This window comes from Rhincodon typus, chromosome 41 (assembly GCF_021869965.1).
Source record: "Rhincodon typus isolate 14 chromosome 41, sRhiTyp1.1, whole genome shotgun sequence".
In the NCBI taxonomy this organism is placed as follows: Eukaryota; Metazoa; Chordata; class Chondrichthyes; order Orectolobiformes; family Rhincodontidae; genus Rhincodon; species Rhincodon typus.
The window spans coordinates 4,480,656-4,489,836 of NC_063372.1; the positions used below are offsets into that span (position 1 = coordinate 4,480,656).

Consider the following 9,181-nt stretch of genomic DNA (forward strand, 5'->3'; position numbering starts at 1 on the left):
AGTTGCAAGACAGCCAGCTACTCCAAAAAAAACATTATAACCAGCAATCTGCAACTTTGAGGTGCTGGGTGAGATAGAATGACTGTGATTTTTCCATTCCCCAATACTATGGTATTAAAAGGAGATATGAGACAGAATTGCAATTTGCTGAAGTCTCAGTTGCAAAACTATGAAATAACTACATAATTAAATAAAATAATTACAATAATATAAGACTGAGTAAATAAGAATTGCAAACTTGTTATCAATTTTGGCAAAAGAATGCTACAAGCTATGTTGCATCCTAGACATCACTCAGGAGTAAAGATTTTGCAGGCTTTGAAGACATACTTTGAGCCTCATATTAATATTATTGATGAATAGTATCTGTTCAATGTCAGAGCCCTGAGGGAGAGCAGGACTACTGCTCAATATATGATTGTATGATTTTTCTAATTGAGTCCTGTGAGTTTGGACAACTGAAAGATGATTCCATCAAAGATCAGATTATCTTGGGCATACAAGATCCCGCCATGAGAACATGTCTGCTGAAAGAGGAGAAACTTATCTCAGGAAAGGTTCTTGTGAAGTTTTGTAGCTCGGGTTGTGGATGAGGTTGTTGCCTTGCTCACTGAGCTGGTTAGTTATCGTACAGACGTTTCATCCCCATGCTAGGTAACATCATCAGTGCAGCCTCTGATAAAGCGATGTTGTTCTACTCTGCTTGGTATTTATATGATCTGGTCTGTTAAGTTGGGTTGTGTCATTTCCGGTTCTCTTCTGCTTGGGTGTGTATATGTGATCTAATTCCACATGTGGGCAGTGTGGCCAGTGTGTTAAGACATACTGTGTCTTCCTGTTGTTGTCTATCTAGTAGGCACCTGCAGATGATGTTGTTGAGATAGCCGTTGTTAGCAAAGACCTTCTTTAGGTTCTTTTCCTCCTTCCTGCATAGTTCTGGCATGTTGCAATGAGTTGTGGCCTGTTTGAATAGTGTCCTAACACAGCTTTTTTTGTGGACGTTGGGGTGGTTGCTGTGGAAATTGAGGATTTGGTCAGTGTGGGTTGCCTTCCTATACACTTTGGTTTGGATCTCCCCGTTGGTCATTCGTCCTACCCTGATGTCTAGAAACGGAAGTTGATTGTTGTCTTCCTCTTCTCTTATAAATTTGATCCCAGTGAAAATGTTGTTGATGAGATGGTGCGTCTCTTCTAACTTGGTGTGTTTAATGACGACAAACATGTCGTCCACGTATCGGATCCACAGTTTTGGCTGTATGAGGGGGAGGGACAATGTGTTCTAGTCTTTGCATGACTGCCTCTGCAATAAGTCCTGAGATGGGTGACCCCATAGGTGTGTCATTGATTTGTTTGTATATTTGGCCGTTAAAGATGAAGTGTGTGGTGAGGCATAGATCCAGTAGTCTGAGTATGTTGTCTTTGCTGATGGAGCTGTTTGGAGTCAGCGTTCCTGCTATATCCAGTAATGAGGCAAGTGTTTCTTTGGCTAGTAGTATGTTAATGGACGTGAATAGTGCTGTGACATCAAAGGATACCATAATCTCGTAGTCGTTGATTTTAATGTTCTTGGGTTGAGTGGATGGAGTGGGGTGATTCGTTGACCAGGTGTTTCAGTCTCTCTTGTAGGTCCTTGGCCAGTTTGTGTGAAGGTGTGCCTGGTAGGGAGACAAGGGGTCTGAGGAGGATGTCTGGTTTGTGTACTTTGGGTAGTCCGTAGAAGCGGGGAGTATTCAAGCCTTCTGGTTTCATTCTCAGGTAGTCTGTCTTGGTTATTTGTCCACTATTTTTTAGGCAGGTGCCTACTAGATAGACAATGCCAAGGGGGCACAGTATGCCCCAATACACTGGCCACACTGCCCTATATCAAGAACATATCAGAACTGCCAAAGAGACTCCTATGAACACTAGGAATCATGGTAGCACACAAACCCACAGCCACATTATGACAAACACTCACAAGGACCAAAGATCCCATACCCATGACATGCAGGAACAACGTAGTTTACAAAATACCTTGCAATGACTGCAACAAACATTATATCAGCCAGACTAGAAGGAAACTAGCCATCAGGATACACGAACACCAGCTAGCGGCAAAACGACACAACAAACTTTCCCTCATCTCAGTGTGCTCAGACAATGAAGGCCATCAATTTAACTGGGACAATGTGACCATCTTAGCTCAAGCCAACCACAGACATGCATGGGAATTCCTGGAGGCCTGGTTTTCAACCCATAATGCAATCAACACACGTGGAATTAGACCCCACATACAAATCCATGCAGAACAGAACTGGAAATTACACAACCCAACCTAACAGACAGGATCATATAAATTCTAAGTGGAGTAGAACAACATTGCTTCATCGGAGGCTGCACTGATGATGTTACCTAGCATAGTAATGAACCGTCTGTATGATAACCAGCCAGCTTGGTGAACGAGCCAACAACCTTATCTCAGGAAAGCTATCAATATGTGCAGAAGCTCTGAGGTTGTCAACCATCTGCTAGAGTGTACCAATGGGAGAACAGACAAGTCTTTGCATTTTGCAGGGAGATATTCTACACCAAATGGGAGCAACATATTGGAACAAAGGGAGAAATACTTGCAGAAGAACTGGCAAAAAAATCGAGGCAAGAAGATAGAATATAAATATTGCAGCGAACACCACACAAGAGAAAAAGAAGCATGTCCAATGTGGAGAAAATGGTACTCTAAATGCAAGAAGCTGAATCATGCAAGTATTTAGCTAGAACAAAGCAAAGCAAGGCTACAAATACAACTGCTGGGAGATGTCAGCTGATGATTCTGACTTCTCATTATACAGGTTGACATCATTGGGAGATGCTTGGAGAAATACATTTGTACAGAATGTACTGGCAGGTTTGCTGTAGTTATGTGACCGCTACCTTTGTTGTAACTTGCTTTCACTTTAGAATGAATAGCCATTAAAACACATTACTTAAAACAATTACAGTACATCAGAGATACTGGACTGAATCTTATGTTTTTTTGGCAGAGTATGAGTTGGTTCAAGTTCTATAGGGTGATTCTTGCCACAAAGCTGAGTGAGTTTTCTCACTATCTCTTACCAAAGTTGCTGCATGAATTGCTGTTTGAGCCCTTGTGAGAGAAATACATTTGATTTCCACTCCATCTTATCACGTGCCATTCCCGGAGCTACTTGCCATTCTATAGGTCCTCAGGAGGTCCCCCTGGTGGCTGTGGCATCATCCAAAGACTGTTGTGCATCTGTAGGAGTGCTCCCATCTGGAAGTGGTACTGGTTGGCTGTGGAAGAGGTGAGGAGAAATGGGTGAGAAGGGGAAGTTGGCACCATGCTTCTTTAAGAGGGAGCTGGAGGTCCTTGTGGACAGGGTTGTGGGGAGGAGAGGAGTCCTCTTACCAGAGAATTGGCAGAGGAGGCTATGCTACTTTACCATGCCAGCATGGTTGGAGGTTGCCACCTGGGACAGTGCCATTTCCAGGGTGAGGAGGACTGGGCAGCAGTGCAGGGAGAAGATTTTTTCCATTCTGCCAGATGCACTGGTGCACTGCTCTGCTCTTTGCCTTGGAATTATCTGTGGCACTGCACTCACCTCCCTCCAACACTTATCTGTGACAGTCTTTTTGTTGCATGCAACACCTTCCCTCACTCACTTTCATTACCTTCCCATTCTCCCACATGACTAACATTGGATGCTCAATGTGTGCTGCCTTTTCAGTCCTTTGGGATACTCAACACCTTTCTCCACATGCACCAGCACCAACAGTTGTGCCACCCACTTGTGTCTTACTCATTCAGACTCTTTACGTCATTATAGGAAAAGACATCCCATTGCAGGCTGAAATGATGACAGACAGGTGGTGAATGCCGGATATCCATGTCCTCCCCTGCAACAGCCACATTAGCCAGGCGTTGAACACTGACAACTAACCAGTGGCCGCAAAGGCTTCAGCCACCCTCCCAAGCACCAGCCCGTCTCCCACAGAGGAGAGCTCCTTGACCCTCTCAGGTGACAGTGCATTGAAGGGATCATTGTCTACCCTATCCCTGGACACTCCCACCCCTGCACCCTCAGCATGGATGCAGGCATCTCAGTGGGCTCTATAAGGGCCCATATTGAGTTCCAGGGAATGACAGCTCTGCACATAGGTGGGAGAGAAATGCCCAGGCCACTTGGAGGACTGCCAGAGAGCCAGACAGCTGACGAGCCCCTAGCAGGAGGTAACCCTGTGGTTTCAACAATGAGGGACTACATCCCAATGTGCAGGGAGGAGCAGCAGTGGTAGGCAGGGGTACAGGAGTCACTGGCCTTCGTAGTCGAGATGCTGGAGTGATGCAACCAGTTCAACCACCCATTGCTGTCATTGCTCAGACACTGCAATAGTGCAGGCAGTCCATCAACATGCTGCCTCTTATTGCCCTGACTCTGCAACACTCCAACCCCTCCTGTGACTGTCTGCCTACCTCCATGGAGAGGTTGGTGGCGACTACGGACAGCCAGGTCCAGCACTGTCAGGGTCTGCTGGAGAGTCAACAACACCTGCACTCCGTCACCATACCCATTACCTTCAGGAGTGAAATTGGGGTGAGAATGGGATAGGGAACCTTGAACCTAGTCCAGGTCCCCCTCCTCACAAGGAGACAGGGCAAAGGAAGAGCCACACACTGGCCCATCTACAGTTTCCATTTGGGACACTGCCAAGTTGGAGGGCATTCCACCTCCACACTAACTGTCCCCCTTCAAATCTTGGAAGTTCCATCCAAGGATGGTGAACTTGTCTCTGGCAAGAAGACCCTCAGCATGTCAGGGCTCTCTAGAGATATACATTCCCAGGATTGCCCTATCAAACCTCCAGGAGCCAATAGGGTCCACAATGGATGAGGCTTCCTCCATCCCATCTACAGAGCTGGAGAGGTCAGTGTGTCAAAGTAGGAGGGAGAGGAGAAGAAAACTCAAAGAAACCACATGTGGACAACAACTGGGAAACTCGTATGTAGTTTGTGCAACAAATAATATGATGTAAATAGCTTTTGTTAATCATATAATGTCATGTAAATAGTTTCTTTTCCCAATAATGCCATGTAAGTTTGGTTTTCATACAATCTTAGTTGATGTTATTATATTTTATAATCTCTTGCATTTCACCATTTCTTTGGTTCTCCCTGTAACTGTTTTGCCTGTAGATGCTTCACAGTGTCTTGCAGCATCACTCTTTAGCCATTAACAAGGCACAATGGTTAGAATTGTATGAAAAGCGCCAAATACATCCTATGGGAGCAGGGATTGCAATACACGTGAATGTCATCAGCTGACTTCAACACCTTAGGCCCCTACCCCTCATCATTGCCTACTGTTAACTGGCTCCGTGTGCTGGAGTGTACATCTGAGGGAGATCCCCCAGCAATGATGGTGACAGGGAGGTGCAACCGAGATATCAAGACTGGCATCACCGAACGTCTCATCCAATTCTATTACTCAACTTGCCATAGCCCATATTACTCAGAACCTGGTAAGATTCTGCCACTGTTTCTCCATAAGAATAACAAGTGTCCCTATAAAGAGATGGTAAGACGGGTGAGCAAGAAGTCTCAATGAATGACTTAAAGGATGACTTCAGACATGATGTGGAGGAACTGGTGTTGGACTGGGGTGGACAAAGTCAGAGGTCACACAACACCAGTTATAGTCCAACAGGTTTATTTGAAATCACAGCTTTCAGAGCGCTGCTTCTTCGTCAGGTGAAGTGAAGGGCAGTGCACGTATATTCTGTGCCTATGCGCTTCACTCTGCTTCATCTGACGAAGGAACAGTGCTCCAAATGCTTGTGATTTCAAATAAACTTGTTGGACTATAAACTGGTGTCGTGTGACTTCTGACTTTAAAGGAGTAGAACAAAGAAAGCTTCCAGAACTTAGGGCCTAGGCAGCTGAAGGCCTGACTGCCAGTGATGATGTAATTAAAACTGAGAATGTGCACGGTGCCAGAATTGAAGGAGCGCAGAGATCCTACAGTTATTGGCAGGAGGAATTCGCCGAGATGAAAGGTGGGGCCTTAGAGGGTTTTGAATAAGAGGCAGAAATTTGTAAAATTGAGGTGTTGGTGAATTGAGAGTCAATGCAGATCAGCAATCACAGGGGTAATGGATAAAAGGGACTTGGTATAAATTAGGAAATAGGCAGCAGAGTTTTGAATGAACTCAAGTTCACTGAAGGTGGAATGTTGGAGACCAGCTAGGGGTATATTAGAATAATTAAGCATAGAAGTAACAAATGCATGAATGAGGATTTGACAGCAGATGAGCTGAGATGGGTGGGGTCAGACAATGTTGCAGAGATGTAAGCTGGTTACCTTGGTTATGGAGAGAATAAGAGGTGGGGAACAAAAACAGATATTGCTGGAAAAGCTCAACAGGTCTGGCAGCATTTATGGAGAGAAATCAGAGTTAATGTTTCGGGTCAAGTGACCCTTCCTCAGAACTGAGTTTGGGAGCTTATCTAGGGATTAAATAGAGCAGCAAAGTTGTGAGCAACTTTATAGGGAAGAAATAACTTTCATTTGTATGACACCTTGTCACTTCTCAAAGCATTTCTTAAACAATTAACTGTGCTCAAGTGTAGTGGCTGTCAGGTAGGTAAATTGAGCACTTACTTTGCGCATATCACTGGACCACAATGTTACAGTGAAATGAATGAGCTGTTCAACTGCTTTTTAGTGTTAGTCAAGGGATGATGTTGCCCAGAACACTGAGACAAAACAGAAAGTGCTGGAAAAACTCAGCAGGTCTGGCAGCGTCTGTGGAGAGAAAGACAGAGTTTTTCTCTATGTTCTCCAAAGTGTAACCTGAAATGCTAATTAGGAGTTAAGGCTGATGCTTTTCAGATGTCATGTTTAAACAGAGGCTCCATCTATCTGCTGTTCAGGTGAAACAATTAAAAGAGCAAAGAGTTCTCCTGGTGTCCTGCCAAATTCCCCTTTCAATGAATGCCATCAAAAAAAGTTAGATTAAGGGATCATTCAATTTGTTGCTGTTTGTGGGATGTTGCCTGTGCAGACTAGCTGCTGTGTTTGTCTTCATAACAAACACCTAAAAAGAAACGATAGTGCAAAATCTTTAAGCCATTTGAATGTGATGGGGTGCAACAGATAGATAACTAAATTTCTCTGCTTGGTAGACAACCCAGTGAAAACTGACCAGTTTGTAAAGTGGCCACTACCAGAAAGAAAAATAGACTTGTGTTGACGTAGCTCCTTTCACAAATTCAGGAGATCCCAAAGCTCTATCCAGCTACTGAAGTGCCTTTTGAAATGTAGATATTGTTGTAATATAAGAAACATGACAGTCAGTTTGCACACAGTAAGATAAAAATCTGTAATTAAGAATCTAATGATGACCATGAATTGATTGTCAGAAAAACCCATTTGGGAAGGAAACTGCCATCCTTACCTGCTGTGGGTCCGGAGTCACATGTATGCCAGACCAATCTGGTTGACTCTTAGCTGCCCTCTGGGCAATTAGGGATGGGTAATAAATTCTGGCCTAGCCAGTGACACCCACATCCCAAATGAATAAAAATAAGTTAGAAAGGAGCAAGAAAGCAGGAGTTAAATCAAACAATAATGGATGAGTGCTCAATGACATGACATGACATGAAATATAAACTATATCGGAAAGGGAACGTGCTCCATTGTATGTAAGGTTACCTTATTTGATTAAAATAGGCAGCCAAAAAAAATATTAATAGTGTACTGATTATTCAAAGCAGATATTTCTTTATAGTTAGCATTGTAAGTACCACAACTAAGCTCTTAAACTAATCTTATGCGGTCTACAAAAAGCAGCAGACTTTGCAGACTGATACTTTGCCAGAGACAGAGAAATATTTGGCTTGCAGTGTTTATCTCCTCATGACAGCACAGTTAAGACTATGGGCTAACCATATTGAGGAATGGAAGTATTTCCAGAAGCCTGATTTTGTTTAATTATATGTGACTATGTCACATTATATTTTGTGTCTATAACGCCCTATCTCCTCTTCCTGATTTGATTTAAGCAAGAACCAATTATTTTCTGCTGGTGGAAAAAAAATTGTCCGCTGATAATCATGGAAATAGGATTCTGCCTTCTCTTTCTCCACTATTGGCTGCTGTGCCTTCAAAATAAACAGTACATATCAGTCATTTCTACTTGCTTTGCATTTAAGTTATATTTTCAAAGGGATACATGTTGCTGTCTTATAAATCAACAAATACAAGGAGTAAGAGACAGTAGTAAGAGATGCAAGTAACCAAGAGTGTGCCTCCTAACAAGTAGTAACCAATATTAAAATACACAGCTATATCAGATAGTTATTTTAAATATGAGTCCCCATTATTTAAATTGTGCCAGAACCCCTGTCCTCTGTAAGTCCGATTTAGTTTATGCCTTTTTGTAAGCACCCTTTCATTAGTTCAACATTAGTTAGTACAATACCCATGAAATATTGGTGTTTGCAAGTTTGTGTCCAAGAAAGAATTAGGAGTATACAAAGACTCAGTAACCCATCCAGAGGTAGATGACCGTTCATGTTCTGTCAGCCTTGTAAGATGTAATTGGCTGATAATTTGTTTATTAAATGAGAGAGAAATTGGGCATCTTTCAGGAAACTTGAATGGCAAGATAAAGGCTTTTGATCTGAAGGGTAAGATATACGTGCCTGGAGAACGTATAAGTGGTGCAACCTTTCATTTTGTTTGTAATTCACTCAGTTCAGTCATATTTCCAAGTTACTGCGCTGGGTCAAAATTCTGAGCACAGCGGTGTATACTTACCCAAAAAGGCCATCAGAAGAGTCAGAATACGTGGCTAAGAAATTGAAACTCTTCACCGTGTAGGCTTCAGAAAAGAATTCTGAATGATTAGAAACTTAAATATTGCATCACGCAAGTTAAATTGAAATGAGAGGACTGCATCTGCTAGTACCACTCAATAACTAATTTGGAGAATGTGTAATAAGTAAGTCCAGGCATTATCCTCCCTTTTGGTAAGGCATTGGTGAGACCAGCGACTCATTCCTGTGGTGAATTTCATCAATAACCCTGTGGAGCACTTAGTGTTCAGGTTCCATCTGCCACTCACATGACTGCAATGAACAAGATATATCCTGTCCCTCATGAGTCACTGCCACAAAAAAAAA

At 43.0% G+C, this 9,181-nt stretch overlaps 1 long non-coding RNA gene across 1 annotated transcript in view; it reads left to right on the forward strand.

The window, feature by feature from the left end:
- The window catches only part of LOC125487444, a 6,066-nt gene extending 3,079 nt beyond the window's left edge, over positions 1 to 2,987 (forward strand). Inside the window, exon 2 of the long non-coding RNA XR_007265901.1 lies at positions 2,554 to 2,987. This is a non-coding gene — a long non-coding RNA (uncharacterized LOC125487444). The remainder of the gene's footprint in view (positions 1 to 2,553) is intronic.
- The last annotated feature ends 6,194 nt before the right edge of the window (positions 2,988 to 9,181 follow it).